The following is a 20,509-nucleotide window of genomic DNA, read 5'->3' as shown; positions in this document are numbered from 1 at the left end:
GAGAAGAAAAAGAATACTGAATTAGGAAATCAAAGCTATGGTGAAAGCGAATCAGAGGATGCTGTTTTAGAAGAAATACTAAATAGGAGACCGCCCCCATAGCAGCCAAGTTCTTTATGGACTACCCGAAATGCCCCGATGACAGAAGAAAAAGTAGATGAAATGCCAAGACAACTATCAAATTTTAGAGATTTCCCTGAAAGAGTAGAAACAAGATATATCCCGAGTACACCAATAGGAAAAGCTAGAATTACAGGTACTCCTGTACAAAGTAATGATTCACACAGAATTGTGTTAAGTCCAGAAAGACGAGGTAATGAGCAGCCGAGTATGTCTGATTATGAGCGTTCAACACATGAATTGATTCAAAACCTTACTAAAAATATGGAAGCTGTAACTGTGCCAGTAACGATAGGACCTGTAATACCAGTATTTGATGATCAGAAAATAAAAGAGCCAAGATTAACCATTCCGTTACAACAAAGCCTACAGAGAGCGAGAGAAAGTACTTATCCTGATTTGTCAGAAATAAGGCAGAATACGAGTGTAAATCCCCCAGAGTTAACTTTTAATAAAAATTTGACATGCAGATTCCTGACAGGAGCAGAATCTGACTCCGCAACTCCAGAGAGGAGTGCAGACAAAATAGATTTGACACAAACGCCAATGGGTCCATCAGATAGAGAATTAAGTGAATGGATAAAAACGTTGAAATTAAAAGAGCAGGAATCAAAAGTGTTGGATGTGACTAAATTAAAAGTAGACATGGAAGAATTAATAATTGGAATAATTGGGACGGACAGACTAAAAACTTATCAGGATGATGAGCTCATGTTTTTAATTTCAAATTTGTTTTATTGGTTTCAAGAGCGTCATTTGTCATTACAATGCAAGGAAGTCGTAGCATGCAAAAAAGGCCATCAAGCAGATAAGATTCACAGTGTACAGAGTGTATATGAATGTTCATTTGTGTCCGGTAGAGCAGGGATACGAAATTAGAGGTGCAGACACTCCTTGCCACGCAACAATGAAACCATAGTAAGAAAAACCCCAACTGTAACCCCCCCCATATTCTCCCGTCCCACCTCCCGATTCCCACCCCGCCCAGTGTGCCAGTCATATGGGGTAGTCGAGCCCTCAGCCTCGTGATGACGAAAGCGGTCACTCAGGTGGACGTGTGGATTAATTCGTGTTCGCAGTAAGTCTAAGAATGCATAGGTATTTAGGGCACTTGATCTCATTAAATTCTCTGGACAGGAGGGAGAGCAGTGGGAGCCACACTTTTTGGTAAGCAGCCGTGGACTGCGTGATCGTGGCATGAATGCGCTCCATGCCTAGGGTAAACCATATCTTTTGTAACCAACCCGTGTGAGTAGGTCTAGTGGTAGAGCCCCATACGAATAGGATGTGTTGTGTCGCGGCCTGCATAGCCACTCCAATCTGGCGACCTCTAAGGGATTTCCGGGGGAATGTTAGTGCATTGGGTAATCCCAAAATGGCGTAAACCGGGAATTTAGGTATTTCTGTGTCAAATACTGAGTCAATGTCGTCCAAGACAGCTGTCCAATAGTCTTGAACCTCTCTGCACTCCCATAGAAGGTGTGTTAGAGTGCCCCTTTACCCACAGCCCCTCCAGCATGATGCGCTGTGCGCAGGGTTACCTTTGTTGAGCCGGGCCGGTGTAAGGTGCCAATATATAGCCAATTTCGTCGCTGTTTCCCTGGCAGCTGTGTTGCGGGTGGTGTGTGCAGCTCTATGGTATAAATAGCCCCATTCCTTATGTGACAGCGCTCTCCCCAGCTCTGCCTCCCAGCGCCTCTGGCCCGATGTTTTGCCCGTCGGGGGGGGTTGGTGTAAGCATTTTGTAAAGGTCTGAGATGAGGTGCTTGTCAGAGTCCTTCGACACCAGCCATTTCTCGAAGACTGTCATGGGCCTACCCACCAAGGGGAGAACGTCCGGGTGGGTGAACCAGTGCCGGAGCTGGAAATACTGGAAAAGGTGAGGAGAAGCTACATCGTAGTTTTGAATTATGTCTGTGAGAGGGAGGAAACCTCGCAAGTCAAAAAGCTGACCGGCGGAGAAGCTACCAATTCCGTGCCATTGCGGGAAGGTGTTGGGGTCTTTATCCGGAGGGAACTCCGGGTTATCCAGAACAGGCGTAAGGGGAGAGGGGAAAGTAGTGAGACTCCGTTTGGTCGCAACCGTATTCCAGACCTGCATGACAGTGTGGGTGATAGGGGATCGCAACATGTAGCGTGGTCTGTGTTGTCGAGGAAGAAACGGGATCTTCCAAAGGGAGGTTCCTGCCATTGCTCTGTCCTGGAATAACCAGCATTTTTCGGACTCTGGCCTGAACCATTCCACCAGGTATCGGAGCTGCGCCGCCTGGAAATATTGCAGCAAGTTGGGGATACCAAGACCACCCTCATCCGTGGGCCTGTAAGCCAGGTGTTTATTGAGGCGTGCGCGTTTGCCCTCCCATATGAAGTGATGGATAGCAGCTTGGAGGGCTGGAATGGTGCCCTTAGGGGGGAGCACAGGGAGCGTCTGAAAAAAGTACAGGATCTTAGGCAGAGTCGACATCTTGACCGCCGCGATGCTGCCAAGTAGAGAAAGTGGTTGCTTGGCCCACCGAGCCAGATCAGACCGGATCCGGGAGGAGAGGGTCGTGTAGTTAAGAGTCAGCGTGGAGTCTGTGGAGGCCGTGAGTGTTATACCCAGGTATGGAAGATGTGCCGCTGAAGGGACGCCTCCTCCGTAAGCAGGAGGGGAAGTGTGTTCGTGGGCATTCCTGCCAAGGGGTAAAATAAGGGATTTCCCTTTGTTGATTTTGAAGCCGGAAATGGCGCCAAATGATTCTAGCTCCTTCAGGAATGCGGGGACCGAGTCGTCCGGTGCATCCAGAGCGGCAGTGATATCATCGGCGTAGAGGCCTATGACGTGGGGCTCGTGTCCAAAAGTCATACCTCGGATGGCAGGGTTGTCACGGATCTTCTGCGCGAGAGGCTCTGCGTAAAGGGCGAAAAGAAGGGGTGAGAGGGGACAACCCTGTCTCGTGCCCCGCTGGATTTCAAATGGAGCAGAACGCAAGCCTCCCAGACGGACGCGAGCTTGGGGACGGTAGTAACAACTCGCGATCCAGGCCTGAAACTGTCACCTACGCGGAAGCGCCGTAGGACCTGTTGAAGGAAGTGCCAGTCCACCCGGTCAAATGCCTTCTCCGCGTCAATGGCCAGCAGGGCGGAGTCCGAGTTCTGAAAGTGAGCTTTATCTATCAGGTGTATGATACGTTTAGTATTGTCGCTGCACTGGTGATTGGGGACGAAGCCGGATTGATCAGGCTCTAGGATCCCAGGCAAACATGGGCCAAGGCACGCTGCCAAGATCCCAGTAAAGATTTTCAGGTCCAGATTAAGTAGGGATATGGGGTGGAATGCCGAACAGCTGGAGGGTTTTTTGTCTGGGTTGGGCAGTACGACAATCTCAGCCACTAACATGTCAGGAGGGATAGAGCTCGGGCCCTCGAAGGAGTTAAAAAGCCTTGTGAGGACCGGGGCCAACAGTGGACAAAAGGTTTTATAAAACCCGGCCGAGAATCCATCTGGCCCCGGAGATTTCAGAGGGCGCAGGCGGGAGATAGCTGCAATGACTTCGTCTAAGCGGATAGGGGCGTCCAAGGAATTTACATTGTCTTGGGACAGCTCCGTTATATGTGCCGATTCTAAGTATCGATGGATCTCTTCCGGCGACACTTCGTCAGCTGTGTATAGTGTAGCGTAAAACGTACGAAATGCCTCTGCTATCTGAGCCTCGCCAGAGATGTCTTGGCCGGTATCATCTGTCAGACTAGTAATTTGGGAGCTTTGAGTTTTCGCTCTCAGGGCGCTAGCAAGTAAGCGGCCTGTTTTGTTCCCTCCGACGTGTTTTGTTCCCTCCGACGTGTTTGTGCTGGGCATTTCTCGAGCGGCCGCCATCAGCTGAGGCGTGCGCGCTGACGCCGCCCCCGACAGGCCACGCCCCCCACAGGCCACGCCCCTTACTGTTTATATATGTGCATTTACAGGAAGCGCAGCGGACGAGCGCAGCGGGAGCGCCGTTTGCGCGCCGAAGGCGCGCCTAAGGCAAGCCCGTCTGCGCCCGTCCGCGACTGTCCGGGGCTAGGGGCGCGTCACTCTGCCCCGCTTATCACCTACACCCCGGACCAACTGCGCAGCCTCCAGGGACCTTGGCCCCTTATTGCCTCCACATGCTCTCGCATCTGCACCCTTGCTCTTGCCCCTACCGTCTCCCCTCACATCCCCCATCCTACCGTCAGCCCCTCTTCTATACCTTGCAGTATTGTTCCCCCTGCTACCCCTAAAGCCCTCACGGCGTGTTATCTCAACACCCGGTCTGCGGTCGCGCACGCGCATGAGCTCTCGGTCCTGCTGGATACTCATGCCCCAGACCTCCTCTTCCTAACGGAGACCTGGTTCTGCGATGACTCCCTCCCCGCCCTATTATCCATCTTACCGGCCACTTACTATGCCCTTAGGGCCGACCGCCCTACCGGCAGAGCTGGGGGTGGCGTGGCAGTCATCGCACGTGCCGATCTCCCCTTTCAAATTCTATCCCTGCCCGGTATTGCGACCTCCGAATATCTGGTGATTCGCACCACTTCCACCTCTCCCCCTCTGACCTGCTTCCTCACCTACCGTCCCCCTCAATCCCCCATACAGTTTCTCTCTGATTTCTTGGACGTTTTAGCCACGATTACAGTCAATAACTCTGCTATCTTACTTCTGGGCGACTTCAACTTCTGGCCCTCTGACCCTGCTGAATGTTCGTCCTCTAAGGAGTTTTCCGACACTCTCCAATCTCTTAACTTTACATCTTTCGTTCACTCCCCCACTCATATCAAAGGTCACACGCTCGACCAGATCTGGTCCCTAAATTGCCCTGTGGATTCTCTCTCCATCTCGCCCTGCTCATGGTCTGATCATTACCTGATCTCATTTTCCCTTCCTACCCACCCCCCAGCTAAGCCCCCCCGCCCCAAAAACACCTGGGTTCGATCTTGGGGCCGAGTCAATCCGGAAAATCTCTCCTCCCTTCTCACCTCCTCCCTTCCCTCCTTGCAGGGTCTTTCCACTCTCTCCCAGTTCAAGGCCATCGACCATTGGCTCTCCTCTGGCTGCGACTCCGTCGCCCCGCTCAAACTTATCACCTCCAAGCGCGAGAAGGATGCCAACCGGTGGTTTAACGTAGAGCTTAAGGCCACCAAACTTAAAGTACGCCGCGCGGAGCGGGCATGGAGGAGAAATTATTGCCCCATTTTAAAGCTGGAGTATACCACCGTTCTCGCCCAATATAAAAAAGACATCTTGGAGGCTAAAACATCTTACTTCTCCTCCAAAGTCCTCGCCGCGGATAACCAATCCAAAGAGATATTTACGATCATCCACAACCTAGCATTCTCGGACAGAACAACCCTCAAGCCCGTTCCGTCCGAAGACCTCTGTCACTCCCTCAATAACTACTTTATTCACAAAATTGCGATCATCAAAGCCAACATCCCTCCCCCTTCCCCCTCCTTCATGGATCCCCAATGCCCCCCTCCCAAGGGTGAGCTCATCACCCTCCCCCTCATTACTAAGGAATCTCTGATCTCTTTAGTTTCCTTGGTCAAATCTGGCTCTCCGCTTGACCCCTGCCCTGCTCACATCCTCCGGCATATATTTTCCACTTGCCCTGACCCCCCCCTTCACCTCCTTAATAGTTCCCTTGCCCAAGGCATAGTTCCAAACCCCCTGAAGTCTGCGGTTATCGTGCCTATCCTAAAAAAACCCGGGGCAGACCCCACCGTCCCCGCCAACTTCCGCCCCATCTCCCTCTTGCCATTTTTGGCTAAGGTCCTCGAGCGCCACGTCACCGGCGTCCTGAGCTCCTTCGTGGAGAGGCATGGGGCTCTTGCCCCCCGCCAGGCCGGCTTCCGCCCCGCACACTCTACGGAGTCCGTTGTCATCTCGGTCCTGGACAACCTCAGGGAGGGTATGGATACCAACCAGCGCCAGGCCCTAGTGCTCCTCGACCTCTCTGCCGCCTTTGATACTGTGGATCATACCATTCTGCTGTCCCGTATCAAGGCGGCGGGGATCGGGGGTACCGCTCTGGTCTGGCTTTCCTCCTTCCTGAGGGACCGCACCCAGGCCGTCCGCCTGGGCGACTTTACAGCGGACGTCCGGAAAGTTCAATGCGGGGTCCCCCAAGGTTCTTCCCTTTCCCCCCTCTTATTCAATCTGTACGTTGCCCCGCTTATCTTTTCTCTTCAACAGATGGAGGTCGCCGTTTTTAATTACGCGGACGACCTCCAGCTGGTTTTCAATCTATCCTCTTCTCCCTCCTCTATCTTAAACTTTCAATCTGTTATGCTCCACATCAGGGACTGGATGAACCACAATCACCTCAAACTCAACCCCGACAAGACCGAACTGGTGTTGACGGGTGGTTCATCCAGCCCCTGGTCTCCCCTCTTCTGGCCCCCCTCCCTTGGCCCTTCTCCTGTACCCTCTTCCTCTGTTAAAACCCTGGGCATAAAACTCAACTCTCAACTCACCCTTCACTCCCAGGTTAGCTCTGTGGTGTCTTCTTCTTTTCTTGCACTGCGCACTATACGCAGGGTGTCCCGTTTCTTTACTTTTTCCGCTCTCAAACTTATTATTTTGGCCATGGTAGTATCCCGCCTGGACTACGGCAACGCCCTATATGCTGGCATCCCCGCATATAGCTTGTGCCGCCTACAACTGATACAGAACCAGGCGGCCCGCCTGGCCTTCAAACTTCCAAAATTTCACCACTCTACCCCTCTTCTAAAAACGCTACATTGGCTCCCTGTGCTGGCCAGGGTCCAATTTAAGCTCGCCTCTATCACCTTTTTGGCACGCCAGGACGTGGCACCTGCATTTATCTCTTCTGAGATCACTCCCTACGTTCCCACCAGGGAACTCCGCTCGTCCTCCCAGTCCCTCCTCACTGTCCCACGCTACCGGAGAAAGAAGTGGGGAGGCTCAAAATTTGCCACTCTTGCCCCGATCCTCTGGAATTCCCTTCCCCTCGAACTCCGCTCCATCACTCTGTACCCCCAATTTCGAAAACATCTCAAGACCTTCTTGTTCAAGAAGTTCCTTGAGTAACACGCCATCACCCCCCCTTGCTTTCTAGCCCTGGACCATGTTAGCATTAGCGCCAAGAAACCGTTGGTAGACGTGCGCTCTATAAATAATTTTAAACTTAAACTTAAGAGTGGCGTAGTCGCAGAGCGGCAAATTCCGCCCGGTCCGTATCCAGACTGGCCAACTGGGCTCTGGTGGATTTAAGTTGTCGCCATACCCTTGGGGCACCTGTGCGGCTATGGACCCTCTCGAGTTCCGAGACACGGGCCGTGAGGTCAGCCCTCTTCGTTTTGCATTCCTTAGCCTTCGCTGACGCGATAGCAATGAGCTCACCTCTAGCTACAGCTTTCAAGGACCCCCAAACGGCAGTCACAGGAGTCTCGGGGGTGTCATTAAGTGCCAGGTAGTCGGTAAGGCATGTGTGAAGTTGTTTAATAACTTCTGGCCGCTGCAGGAGAGTCTTGCGGAGACGCCAGGACCCTGGGGGGCGAGCGGACCTGGGAACTTGTATAGTTAACTCCACCGCGTCGTGGTCAGAAAGCGCCGCAGGGACAATGTCAATGTCTTTGAGAACAGGGAGCAGATCGTGCAAGCCTAAGATGTGGTCCAATCTAGCGTATGTGTGATGAACGTGTGAATAGAACGTGAATTGCGATGAAGTGGGGTGTGCTAATCTCCAAAGGTCCAACAGGCCATGGTCCCGCAGCCACTCTTTCCCAGCAGCCGTCATGGCACCTGAATCCCCGCTCCGACGACTTGATCTGTCTGTATCAGAGTCCATCACCAAGTTAAGGTCCCCCCCGACAAGCAGAAGCGAGGATGGGGAGTGAAGGGACTCCGAGACGGCTTGTTGAGCTCATGTTTTTAAGTAAAAGTATAACATGGAGAGCAAAGACAATGTATGATCAATTAGAAGTGGCATGTGAATGTGGAATGGACTTTTCCAAAATAAAGTCATTGCAGAAATCTTATCGAGTAGATTTTGCAGAAAGAGATATTGAAAATATGAACACTGCAGGAAGACAAACTCAGATAAAAGATTTGATTGTGTTATTGCGCAAATGGGGTGATGTAGGTAAATGGAGAGTCAAGTGGGCAAAGAAGAAGGAAGAAAATAGTGATAAGTCTACTTTAGCTTTCCCCATTAGAGAGAAGGGAAAAGTAGCAACTGAATTCCCTATGAGAGAAATTCCTGGAGGAGGATATGTACATGTTCCCTGGAGCAGACAAGATATATTGTCATTTACGAATGATTTCCCCAGATTGAGAGAGAAGCCAGTAGAATGGTATCGACAAGTGGACAGATTTGTAAAGGTGTCAAAAGTATTGTGGATTGATTTAGATGGATTATTTGACATAGTGGTACCAACAGATTTATGGACAGAATGTAAAATATCTGTGGATTGGCCAAAGGAGGAGTATCCCAGAGATGAGAAAACAGGAGCTCCCTCACCAGACGTGATGAGGAAATACGAGCAAGTGATAGTATGGTTGAAAAACAAAATACCTCCAAAAGAAACTGATTGGGTAAAGATAGACAGAACAACACAGGAGCCAAAAGAAACTGTGCATTCATTTTACGAAAGGTTTTTATTAGTCTTTAAACAGTACAGTGGTTATGAGGAATTAAATGAGAAAGACATGAGTCACTTTGTTTATAGATTTGTATATGGATTGAGACCAGAAATTTCAGACATGATTAGACATAGCATGATGGATTGGCAGTCGAGTTCAGTAGATAAGGTTTTGAGACAAGCAAAATATTGTAGTGAGGAGATTGATGCAAAACAAAAGAAGCTGAAAGAGAAAGCCATGTGGGCACAAGTAAAGATAGCCGAACAACAAGTAGCACAGATGGAGAATAATAATCTAGGGAATCAAGGTGGGATTAAAGGTAAATCTAAATTGGTGGGGAATATTGATGAATTGAAAAAGAAAATGCCATGTTTCAACTGCGGCCAGATAGGGCATTGGAAACGAGAGTGTAAACGTCCGCCTAGAGTTAATGGGGAACATACACCATTGAATCCGCAGGTGCAGTTTGAGGTAAATCAGCAGCAACCGCAGCAACAGCAGATAGCAAATCAGCAAAGTCAGGTGCCGTAACCGCCACTGCCATACAGTGGGAATCAGCAGAGATACAGTGCAGAGACAGGATTCAGCGGAGGTGAGCAGGTAAAAAGGCCGAAAAGAGCAAACGCGTGTCCTCGATATTGGTTGCAAGAGGAGAATGGCAGTGAGCCGGATGAAAGTTTCTGACGGTGCCTGAGGGAGGAAGAAGAGTGTGTGCTTGGAGCCACTCTTGTGGTAGATCAGTCAGGTCCATTTGTGAGCGGAAAGGTGAATGATGTGGAAATAACTTTTCTAGTGGACACTGGTGCTACCCGTTCTACTGTTATATCAGTGGATATTGAAAATCTTCCTCTCTTGGGTGAGACAATCCAGGTTGTAGGTGTAGCTAACAGACAAATAAATACTCCATTGACAAAACCAGTTGAAATAGAGATTGGGACGTATAAAGATATGCATCGGTTTGTGGTGTGCGACAGCAGTCCTGTTAATTTGTTAGGCAGGGATATATTGTGTAAAATGAATTGTGCCATATACTGTTCACCAGATGGCATAGAATTGCAGACTCCGGACGAAGATAGTCTGTATAAATTAACAATGCTTATGATTGAGGCAGAGCAAGACAAACTGTTTCCTGTTTTTGATAAAGAGAAAATTCCTGTTGAATTGAAAGAGGCAGTGAAAGAAAGTGTGTGGGATTTCACTGGAAAAGATATAGGTTTGATGAAAGGAGTTGATCCTGTGAAAGTGTCCATAATAGAAGGTGCAAGTTATCCGAATATACCTCAGTATAAAATGACTGCAGAGGTAATTGAAGGAATTACTCCAGTGATTGACAAAATGATTGAGCAGGGAATTTTACGAGAAATTGAGAGCAGTCCTTGTAATTCACCAATTATGGGATTGAAAAAGCCAAACAGGACATTTAGAATTGTGTAAGATTTGAGAAAGGTTAATAAAATCGTAGTCCCATGTTGTCCAATTGTTCCGAATCCAGCAGTGATTCTGTACCAAATATCACATGATGCAGAGTGGTATACAGTGATCGATTTATGCAATGCGTTCTTTACTGTTCCATTGTATCCAGAAAGCCAACCAATTTTTGCGTTTCGTTTCCAAAATCGTATCCTAGCATGGTGTAGAATTCCACAAGGGTACACTGAGAGTCCATCAATTTTTAATCAGCTTCAAAAGAAATCGTTGGAAAAATTGAGCATGCCTGGAGAATCTGTGTCGGTACAGTATATTGATGATCTTTTGGTTGCATCAAAAACAAAGGATGCCTGTATAATTGATACAGTAGCAATATTTAATCATTTGGCTGAGGAGGGACATAAAGTGTCTCCATCAAAATTGCAGTTTTGCCAGAAAGAATTACAGTATTTAGGCCACAAGATTGCAAAGGGAATCAGACAGGTCACAATTGAAAGAATTAAAATGATACAAGGAATGCAGCCTCCCAAGACTCAAAGACAGGTAAGGATGCTCCTAGGAATGGTGGGTTATTATAGACAGTGGATAAGTGGATTTTCATTGATTGCAAAACCATTGCACAGACTGACAAAAGCAGACATCAGAGACCCTATTGTTTTGACCAAAACAGAGATGGAAGCATTCGAACAGCTCAAAACTAAATTGTGTGAAGCACCAGCTTTGGGAATGCGTGATTATGAAAAAGAATTTGAATTGTACTGCAGTGAGCGAGAGGGATGTGCTCTGTCAGTATTAATTCAGAGGCATGGAAGAATGAGAAAATCATTTGCGTATTTCTCAGCTGTTTTGGACCTTGTTGCAAAGGCTTTGCCAGGATGTCTGAAAGCTGCAACCAGTGTAAGTCTGGAACAAAGTGAAGGAATTGTGATTGGATTTCCTGTGAGGGTGTATGTACCTCATTCAGTGGAGATTCTCCTCACAAGAGCAAAGACCAAGTACATGACCAACAGCTGAATGACTCGTTATGAGAAAATAATTTTGGGAGCTGAAAATGTGACAATTGCAAGGTGTGTGAATGTCAACCCATCGACATTGTTACCTGACACTATTGAGGCAGAAGTGAAAGGTGAGCTTGATCACAAGTGTTTGGATGTTCTGGAATATTGCACACAGCCTCGTCCAGACATTAAAGATGAACCTTTGCTAGAATCAGATTTTGTAATGTTTGTGGATGGATCATGCTTGAGAACAGAGAGTGGGTTTCTAAGTGCTGCATTTGCTGTCTGTACAGTAGCAGATGTGTTGAAAGCATCTTGTCTGAAAGGAATTCATTCTGCTCAGATAGCGGAGTTGATTGCTTTGATACGAGCATGTGAGTTGGGAAAAGAGGTGAAAGTAACCATAGTGACCGATAGTCAATATGGTTATGGAGTTGTTCATGATTATGGACAGCTTTGGTCCCAAAGAAGGAATGCAGAGTTTGTGAAGACACTGATTGATGACCTGAAAAATTGGCTGTGGTAAAATGTTCCGCTCACAAGAAAGGTGAAGATTATATCACAAGAGGAAACAGTTACGCAGATGCAATTGCAAAGCATTGCGCTAAGAATCAAATTTCAATTAATCGTGAAAAAACTGAAGAACATGTTCCAAGTCCTTTAATGTTAACCACTGTAGTTGAGACCTGGCAGGAAGTGAAGTAAATGCAGGAAGAGGCAGGAGCAGAGGAAAAGGATATTTGGCTAAAATCAGGATGTAGACAAAGAGAGGAAGATAAAATTTAGGTTTACAAAGATGAAAGACCAGTAATGCCCGATAGCATGATTTTAGATATGGCCCGAATGTACCATGGTCAAGCACATATTGGCAGAGATGGTATGATTCGTCTCTTTAGACAGACTTGGTATAATCCTAAATTCAGAATGATTGCTGAAAGTTTGTGTTAAAGATGCTTAGTCTGACAGCAATTTAATCCAAACAGAAAAACTGTTGTAAGTTTGGGAACCATAGGACGTGGAGGGTGGCCCATTTACATGAGTTCAGATGGATTTTGTTGAATTACCTCCATGCAACAGACTCAGATATGTTCTTGTGATAATCTGTTTGTTCTCTCGATGGGTAGAAGCTTTCCCCACGAGAAGGAATGATGGATTAACTGTTGCTAAACTGTTCTTGCGTGAGATAATACCACGTTTCGGGTTTCCGGTCCCGATTGAATTGGACAGAGGCCCGCATTTTCAAAATGTGTTAATGCAGAAGATTTGTGAAGCTCTGGACATTCGCCAGAAGCTACATTGTGCATATAGACCTGAGGCTTCAGGAGTAGTTGAACAGGTGAATGGAACGATTAAAAACAGGATTGCAAAGATGCGTTTGGCAACAGGAATGAAGTGGCCTGATGCTTTGCCACTTGTTTTAATGACACTGAGAAGCCTACCTGACAGGAAAACTGGATTGAGTCCACACAAGATCTTGATGGGCAGGGTGATGAGACAGGCCTATGTACCAGTTAATAAACTGTTAGTTATTAATGATGACATCATACTGGATTATTGAAAAAATCTATCTGATGTAGTAACTTCTGTGCTCCACCAGGTGGGAACTGAATCAAATCCTAAAGAGAAAACTCCAGCTCATGATCTAGTCCCTGGGGACTGGGTAAGAGTGAAAGTTCACCGCAGAAAGAATTGTTTGGTACCAAGGTGGCAAAGACCACGTCAAGTGATCTTGGTCATTAATACTGCAGTTAAGTGTGCTGGATTGAAAAGGTGGGTTCATGCTAGTCACACCATCCGTGTGCCTGAACCTGAATACCCATACGACGGTGAAAGTACAACTGACTCTGATTCTGAGGGTGAACCAGAAAAGGATCCAGATACTGAAGATCGACAGAAACGTCGACATCTGGAAGTATCAGAAGCCAGTTCTGCGTCTGAATGTGAAGGTCAGAGGGAGATTGTTGAAATACCAGATTCAGAAGATCAACTTGAAGGTCGAGAATCGGTAAAGACAAGAACCAGTAAAGACGCAAAAGAAAGTGAAGAGAAAGCTGTTGAAAAGGAGAAAACTGAAACACAAACTGAAAACTCTGGAAGCAGGAACGGAAATCCTGAAACTGGGGAAGAGGAAGTAACTCACGACAAGGATGAGATTCTAAGTACCAGTTATGAAAAGGTTCCTAAGAGTAACAGTAGAGAAAACTGAAACTGATGAATACAAAGACATTGTGAAGATCATAATAAATGATACAGTGGAAGACACTGAAAGTGAAACTGATGACAGTGCAGACGAAACTCCACTAAGAAAAAGCACAAGAAAAAGAGCTTGGAGAGTGGAGCATAACACTGTAGAGCCAAAGACTAAGAAAGTCTGCAAAGGAGATAATTGGCCTAAAGGGGCTGGAGGATTGAAATTCAAAATAGTAAACACGACAAAAGAACAAGAAGAGCAATTAAACGAAATTACCAGTCAGAAAGAAACATTGGGAAAGAAAATAGAGATTGTTCAAAGGCCAAAAAGAGTAAGATGTCCAAATCAAAGAAACAAATCACCTGAGTGGACATATATTATCCTGCCACCAATTGTTGAAGTAAACAGTAGTCAAGAAAATCTGTACGACCCGAAATCAATTGGGAAAAGTGAGTAAAAAGGTAATCTAAGAGAAAAGATAGGTGTTCAAAGTATATGATATTAAAATAAAAGGTCTGAAGTCCTGTAAATATAGAAGAGGTCGGAGTTGACACAAGGTCGAAGAAAACTTGTTAGAAAATCTAATTATAGCATTATTTAGAATAGAAATTGACATAAGGTCGAAGAAAACTTGGTAGAGCGCTGTGTGGAGTGAAATTTATAGGTGACATAAGGTCGAAGAAACAGTGTTAGGGAAAATGGCAATGAATAACCACAAGACAAAATGTTCTATTTTTAGAAAATGGTGTAGATGTTTTACAATATGTATGGGGTTGTTGACTATACTATGGATAATTTTAGCTATTGTGATTCCTTTCCAAACTAATTTAACAAAATTAAAACCGAATGTGAGTTCAAGTAAGCCAATTGAGAAAGAAAAGTGTATGAGACTCATGTGTACAAGCCAGAGTTGCATCAAGATAGGTCTATTAGTGATTACACCAAAAATACTTTTTCAAAGTTATTGCTTGAGTACATTAAAACTATGAATGTTGATGACTGTTATGTTTGGGAAAATTGCCAGCATCAGTGTCAGAAAGGGTGACATATCACCACCTTCCACTTACATATGGAGTTAGGTGTAGTGTAATTGCAAGTTTGTTTTACAACACTGGGAAACTGGAATATCATTATTCCAATGTGGATGAGATATTTGCAAAGCTGAAGGTTGATGCCACATTAAATAAGAGGAAACATGCAGAGATGATGGGAGAATATTTTCTAGAAATAGATGAGTTAACACATGAGTATGCGTTTAATCAAAATTTGACATGTAAAATGAGAGTTGATGAAAAGGCATTTTTAAATATGGTTGAGGAAAGAAGGATTGCTTACAAACGAAATGAGAAAATGAAGCATGCAAAGGCAAAATATTATACATTTGATGATGAGAATATTGAAGACAAAAATGTGAATGTGGCAATAAATATAGATGCACCAATGTTGGGAACATTTTACATTAGAAGAGATAACTCAATGTATGACAATTATTTTGTGGGTGCAAGTCAATGTGAAGACACCTACAGAATTATAGGGGGTTGAGGATTTAAAGGAGGAAATGATCCTGTTTTTCCTGGAATTTATTTCATTTGTGGGAATAGAGCCTATTATAGACTGCCAGACCATTGGTATGGGGCATGTTATGTGGGTTTGGTCTTTCCTAAAATTTTCCATGTAGATAGAGGTACTAATGGAAAGCATGAGATAGGTAAAGTTCTAAGTAGAAAAAGAAGAGAAACTGTGTTAGAAATAATAGGTGATGTATTTGGAGCACTGAAACCAGCAGTGGGAATTTCTGTCAAGACAGGCTACGTCGTCCCTTACCTTGTCTTGTAACTGAAGCCTCTTGGATGACGTAGATGATTTCACAGAGACGCAAGGAACCAACTTCCCAAACTACTAACTAAAAACTCACTGAACTTTATCACAGCAAGTTTTAAACTAGAAATTGGGGAGGAGGGACGGTACTGGACGTTGAGTGGTTGGTTTGTTTTTGCTGTCGACCTGCGAAGCAACAAGTACCAAAGGTATTACTTAAAGCTAACCTAAGTATCTCCTAACTACACTAAAGGCTCAAACACTGGCTTTCCTAAACTAAACAGTCTTGAGTGTGAGTATGTTGTAGTTCTCTAAAAGCGCCTACCTGCGATCAGTGTTGTATAGTCTTCGTCCAGTATTTCTTTGTCTTGTCTTGTCCTGATGGTCAAGGCGTCAGATACCTTCGGGTTGCTTGTCAAGAGGTTTTCTTTCGTGGGTCTTGGCTTTAAGGGCTACAAAACAAGAAACAAATTAAAAGCTGTTCTTTTTAAATCTTTTCTCTAAGATTTCTCCCTGTGATTCACTTACTGTATAGCTTCTTTAAAATTCTGTAAAGGGGTTACGATTGTTCTTCTTGAGAGTAAGTTACTGAGTTGAGTCTTGTCTTGACCCAATTACACAACCAAAAGTATCTTTCTTTCACATCACAGACCACTGAAATGATTTTTGGGTTTTAAACAAAAGCGAAGGTTTGCACATTTACACAAGAAACATCAAGGGCTAAATCATATTAAATAATACAGAGATCACTTTTGACATCACAATAACTTCTTGTAATGCAACACTTTTAAAGGACAATCCTATTTACTAAGCTTCCTTAAGAAGTTGTTTATTCCCAGCACCTAAGTCTCATCTGTCTTCCTTCCTCTGTTTTCTAAGAAAGAATAGTCCAAAAAGTGTCCTTGACCTTTCTTGCGAAGGGCGCCTTGAAAAATAGTTAAGAAATGTACTTAACTTTCCTTTTCTTTTCTTTGCAGGTTTCGGAAGTGAAGAGTAAACGCCGAAGAGATTGCAGTCTGCAGGGTTTCAGTCTGTCCTGGTAAGTTCCTTCAAGAGCTCCTAGACGCGATTCTTCTCCTAAGCAAGGCGGAAGGCAAAGCGTCTTCTGGAAGGCTGGGCGCGGTTTAAATAGGGAACCGCGCCCAGCCGCACCCAGCCGCGCACAAGAAACGTGCGTGCGTACCGAACCGAGTTCTGGAACAAGGGCACCTTACCAGCATGAAAACCGGCATCTCACTCCCAGGCAAAGGCAAAGGCTTCTTTCATGATACAGTCTAAATGGCCTCACAAGGATACACGAAAGACAGTACAAATATTATCATGAAAGAAATGACAAGAATTACAAGGAAAAACACACATATGAAAATGAATCAAAGGTCACATCACACAATGCACACTGATACCTGATGAGTGCTGGGTGCACGGGAAAGGGGTGGGTTTTAAAGGATCGATGAACGCACATGATTAATGTGGGTCAGAAGGCTCTTTCTTTAGCGATGTTGGGGGAAGTATGGGCGAATCATGACAGTACTCCCTCCTCAAGATCCCCCCAAGGACTGTAGAAATGGGTTTTGGTTTATCTGGATGTTGTAAATGAAAAGTCCTTACAATTTTTGGAGCGTTTTTTAAGTGTTCCAATGGCTCCCATGATCTTTCATCTGGGCAATAGCCCCTCCAATCAACTAGATAGAAAAGTTTACCTCTGACTCTCTTGGAATCTAAGATTGATTTCACCTCAAATTCTGGGTGTCCTTCTATACTAATGGAAGGAGGTGGTTGAAGAATACGGGTTTGAGGATGGAAAGGTTTAACCAATGAAACATGGAAGACTGGATGTATCTGATATTTTTTAGGGAGAATTAACTTTACACAAACACAATTGATAACTTTTTCAATAGGAAAGGGACCTATGAATCTGGGATTACATTTCTTGTTCCCTCTTAGCTTTAGGTTTTTGGTACTTAACCAAACCCTTTCTCCAGGTTTGTATTCAGGTTGCTCAGTTTGATGTTTATCAGTTGCCTTTTTTTGAGTCTCTTTTGCCTTGGCTAGGTTGTATCTAGCTTCTTCTTGGACTGCAGAAAGTTTAGAAACATAATCAAAAATGGTCGGAACGGACTCAATTTTGGCAGTTTGCTTAGGAATGCTTTTGGGATGAAATCCGTAGTTACAAAAGAATGGGGACATTCTGGTTGAAGCATGTTCTGTGTTGTTGTAGGCGAATTCTAAAGGACTTAAATGATCTGACCATTCCTCAGATACACCAGGCAACATGCAACGAAGAAATTGTTCTATGGTCAGGTTGGTTCGTTCAGTCAAACCATCAGTCTGGGGGTGGTAACTGGAAGATAGTCGTACTTCCATGTTTAACAAAGAGCTTAGGTTACGCCAAACCCGAGAAATGAATTGGGAACCCCTGTCCGAAATTACCACTGTTGGAATGCCATGTAAACGGATTACATTTTTCATAATCAGATGAGCAAGTTCCATAGCTGTAAGAAGTCTTTTTAGGGGAATGAAATGGGCCATGCGAGTGAATTGGTCAACAACAGTTAGTAAATCCCTTCTTGGTTTCAGGTAGTTCAACTATGAAATCTAAGGATATCGTATGCCATGGCTGAGGTGGAATAGGGAGCGGCATTAACAAACCACTTGGAGCTTGATGAGAGGTTTTGTTTTGAATACAAATGCTACAAGTCTCTACAAATAGTTGTACGTCATGGAACATAGAGGGCCACCAAAAGTCTCTTTTAATGAGTTCATAGGTTTTCATGATACTGGGATGAGCTGATAACGGAGTATCATGATGAAGGTGAATGATGGACTTCTGAAGTGCCTCAGTAGGTACAAAAATAAGATCATGAACCAGCATAAGATTGTCTTTCTCCTGAAGGTAAGGATGATCTTTTTTCCATTGATCAAAGTCTTTCTCTTCTAAAGCCTTCTTTATTTCACTAATTACATCACAAACCGATAAACTAGCCTGAAAACAAGAAGTTGGGATTACAGGATGCATAATTTCCGGCAGGTCTGGACCTTTGTCCCCAATTCTGGATAAAGCATCAGCCTTTAAGTTCTCTTTCCCAGGTCGATAAGTGATTACAAAATTATAATCATTGAAGAACATTGACCATCGCAACTGCTGGCTGAAAGAGCTTTTACTGATCTTAAAGTCTGAAGGTTTCTGTGGTCGGTATAAATTGTTACAGGATGACGAGCTCCAAGCAGGTAGTGACGCCATTCTTCAAATACCGCTTTGATAGCCAATAGTTCTTTGTCTGCGATTGCATAATTTTGTTCAGCTTCAGATAATTTTCTGGAATAGTAAGCTATAGGGTGCATTTGACCTGTGTCAAGGTCTCTTTGTGACAAAATGCCACCCAAGGCAAATTGAGAAGCGTCCGCTTCCACTATGAAAGGTTGGCTGGAATCAGGATGACTCAAAACTGGGGCAGATGTGAATTTTTTTTTTAATTCTTGAAAAGCATCTTCTGCTGGGGCAGACCATAGGAACTTCACGTCTTTTCTTAGTAATTTTGTAATGAGAGTAATTATCTGAGAAAAGTCTTGGATAAAACGGCGATAAAAATTTGCAATTCCTAGAAAGCTTTGAATTTGCTTTACTGTAGTGGGACTTGGCCAAGAACTGACTGCGTGAACCTTGTTTGGATCCATCTCGATTCCCTTGGGACTGATGATATAGCCAAGAAAATCTTGCTTAGAGACATGAAACAGACTTTTCTCCAGTTTAACGTATAGAGAATTTAAAAGCAATTTTTGGAGAATGGCGCGAACTTGCTGTACATGTTCCTCTTCAGAGTTGGAGTAGATGAGAATATCATCAATGTAGAAAACACAGCATACATCTAGGAATTCGTGCAAAACTTCATTTATAAAAAATTGGAAAGCTGCTGGAGTGTTGCAGAGACCAAAAGGCATTACTTGGTACTCGAAGAGACCAAATTTTGTGCGAAAGGCCGTCTCCAACTCGTCGCCTTTTCGTACTCTCACCAGATGGTATGCTCCACGCAAGTCCAATTTTGTATAAATTGTTGCCTTTTTAATCTGGTCCAGTAGTGTAGGAATAAGAGGCAGGGGATACCTGTTCTTAATGGTGACATTATTCAGGGCTCTGTAACCAATACACGTGCGCAATTCCCCTCCTTTTTCGGAATGAAAAAAAAGAGAAGGTGATTTGGAATGTCGAATAAAGCCATTTGCAAGCTAATCGTCAAGATATTCTCTGAGGTGTACATTCTCTTTTGCAGTGAGGGCATAGCTCCTACTACAGGGCAGGGTGGCTCCAGGCACCAGATCTATTCTACAGTCTAAGTCCCTGTGTGGCGGCAGCGTGTTTGCATTTTTTTGTCAAACACGTCCAAAAGATCTGAGTATGCCGAAGGTACTCCATCCAAGACTAAAACATTGGGTGATTCAGCTCTGAAGTCAAAACCATTAATTACATCTCCAGTTTTCTTTAAAAGAAAACAATTATGTGAACAATGAGAAGATTTAAAAGTCACTGTCTTGGAGACCCAATCTATGAGAGGGTTGTGTTGAACCAACCATGGAATTCCTAGTATCAATTTAAATTGAGGTGCATCAATGATGTCAAAATGAATTATTTCCCTATGAATAGGTGAACAGTCCATTTCTAGTAATTCTGTTTGTCTATTGATTAGACCAGAAGTCAGTTCCTTGCCGTCCACTGCTCTCACTGTTTCGGGGTGACTCTTGAGAAGTGAGTTAAAACCTAACTGAAGGAAGAAGTGTGTATCGATAAAATTTCCTGTAGCTCCAGAATCGATTTTAGCTTCCACCTTCCTAGTGTGAGAGGCTGGAAGAAGCCCTCTTAGTTCTACTAATATACAAAAATGCTTAGACTCAAGAGGTGGAAGAGTTGAGGCCAAACTGAAAGATTCACCCAATAAACTGACATAATCTTTTACCGAGTTTTCTAGTTTTCCGATCTTTCTTGTGTGATGGCTACCTCTAAGGATTTAGACTTTATCTTGTTCGGCAGGGCATTCCTTTACGAAATGTCCGGTCTTACCACAGTAAAGGCATTGGTTTAATCTTCGTCTTTTTTCTTTTTCGTCTTTAGATATAGGGCCTTGTATCGGACCTATTTGCATTGGTTCTACAGGATCTATTCTGGGACTAACCTCTCGAGAAGTAGTGGTCTTTTCTTTTAGGAAAACCAGTTTGTGATCGGATTTTCCCTTTTCTCCTCTTTTTTCGGTCAACCGGTGGTTTAATTTAACCACCAAATCAATGAACTCACTGATGTCATCAGGAGGTTCTAGGATTTGAGTTATCATGTCTTTCAATTCGTCTTTTAGTCCCC

General features: G+C 44.6%; 1 long non-coding RNA gene across 1 annotated transcript in view; it reads left to right on the top strand.

The window, feature by feature from the left end:
* The window catches only part of LOC144807880 (uncharacterized), a 226,765-nt gene extending 210,562 nt beyond the window's left edge, over positions 1-16,203 (top strand). The window contains exon 3 of the long non-coding RNA XR_013606495.1: positions 16,140-16,203. This is a non-coding gene — a long non-coding RNA (uncharacterized LOC144807880). The remainder of the gene's footprint in view (positions 1-16,139) is intronic.
* The last annotated feature ends 4,306 nt before the right edge of the window (positions 16,204-20,509 follow it).

The sequence above is a fragment of the Lissotriton helveticus genome, chromosome 1_2, assembly GCF_964261635.1.
Source record: "Lissotriton helveticus chromosome 1_2, aLisHel1.1, whole genome shotgun sequence".
In the NCBI taxonomy this organism is placed as follows: Eukaryota; Metazoa; Chordata; class Amphibia; order Caudata; family Salamandridae; genus Lissotriton; species Lissotriton helveticus.
This window is presented reverse-complemented; position numbering and strand designations above follow the sequence as displayed.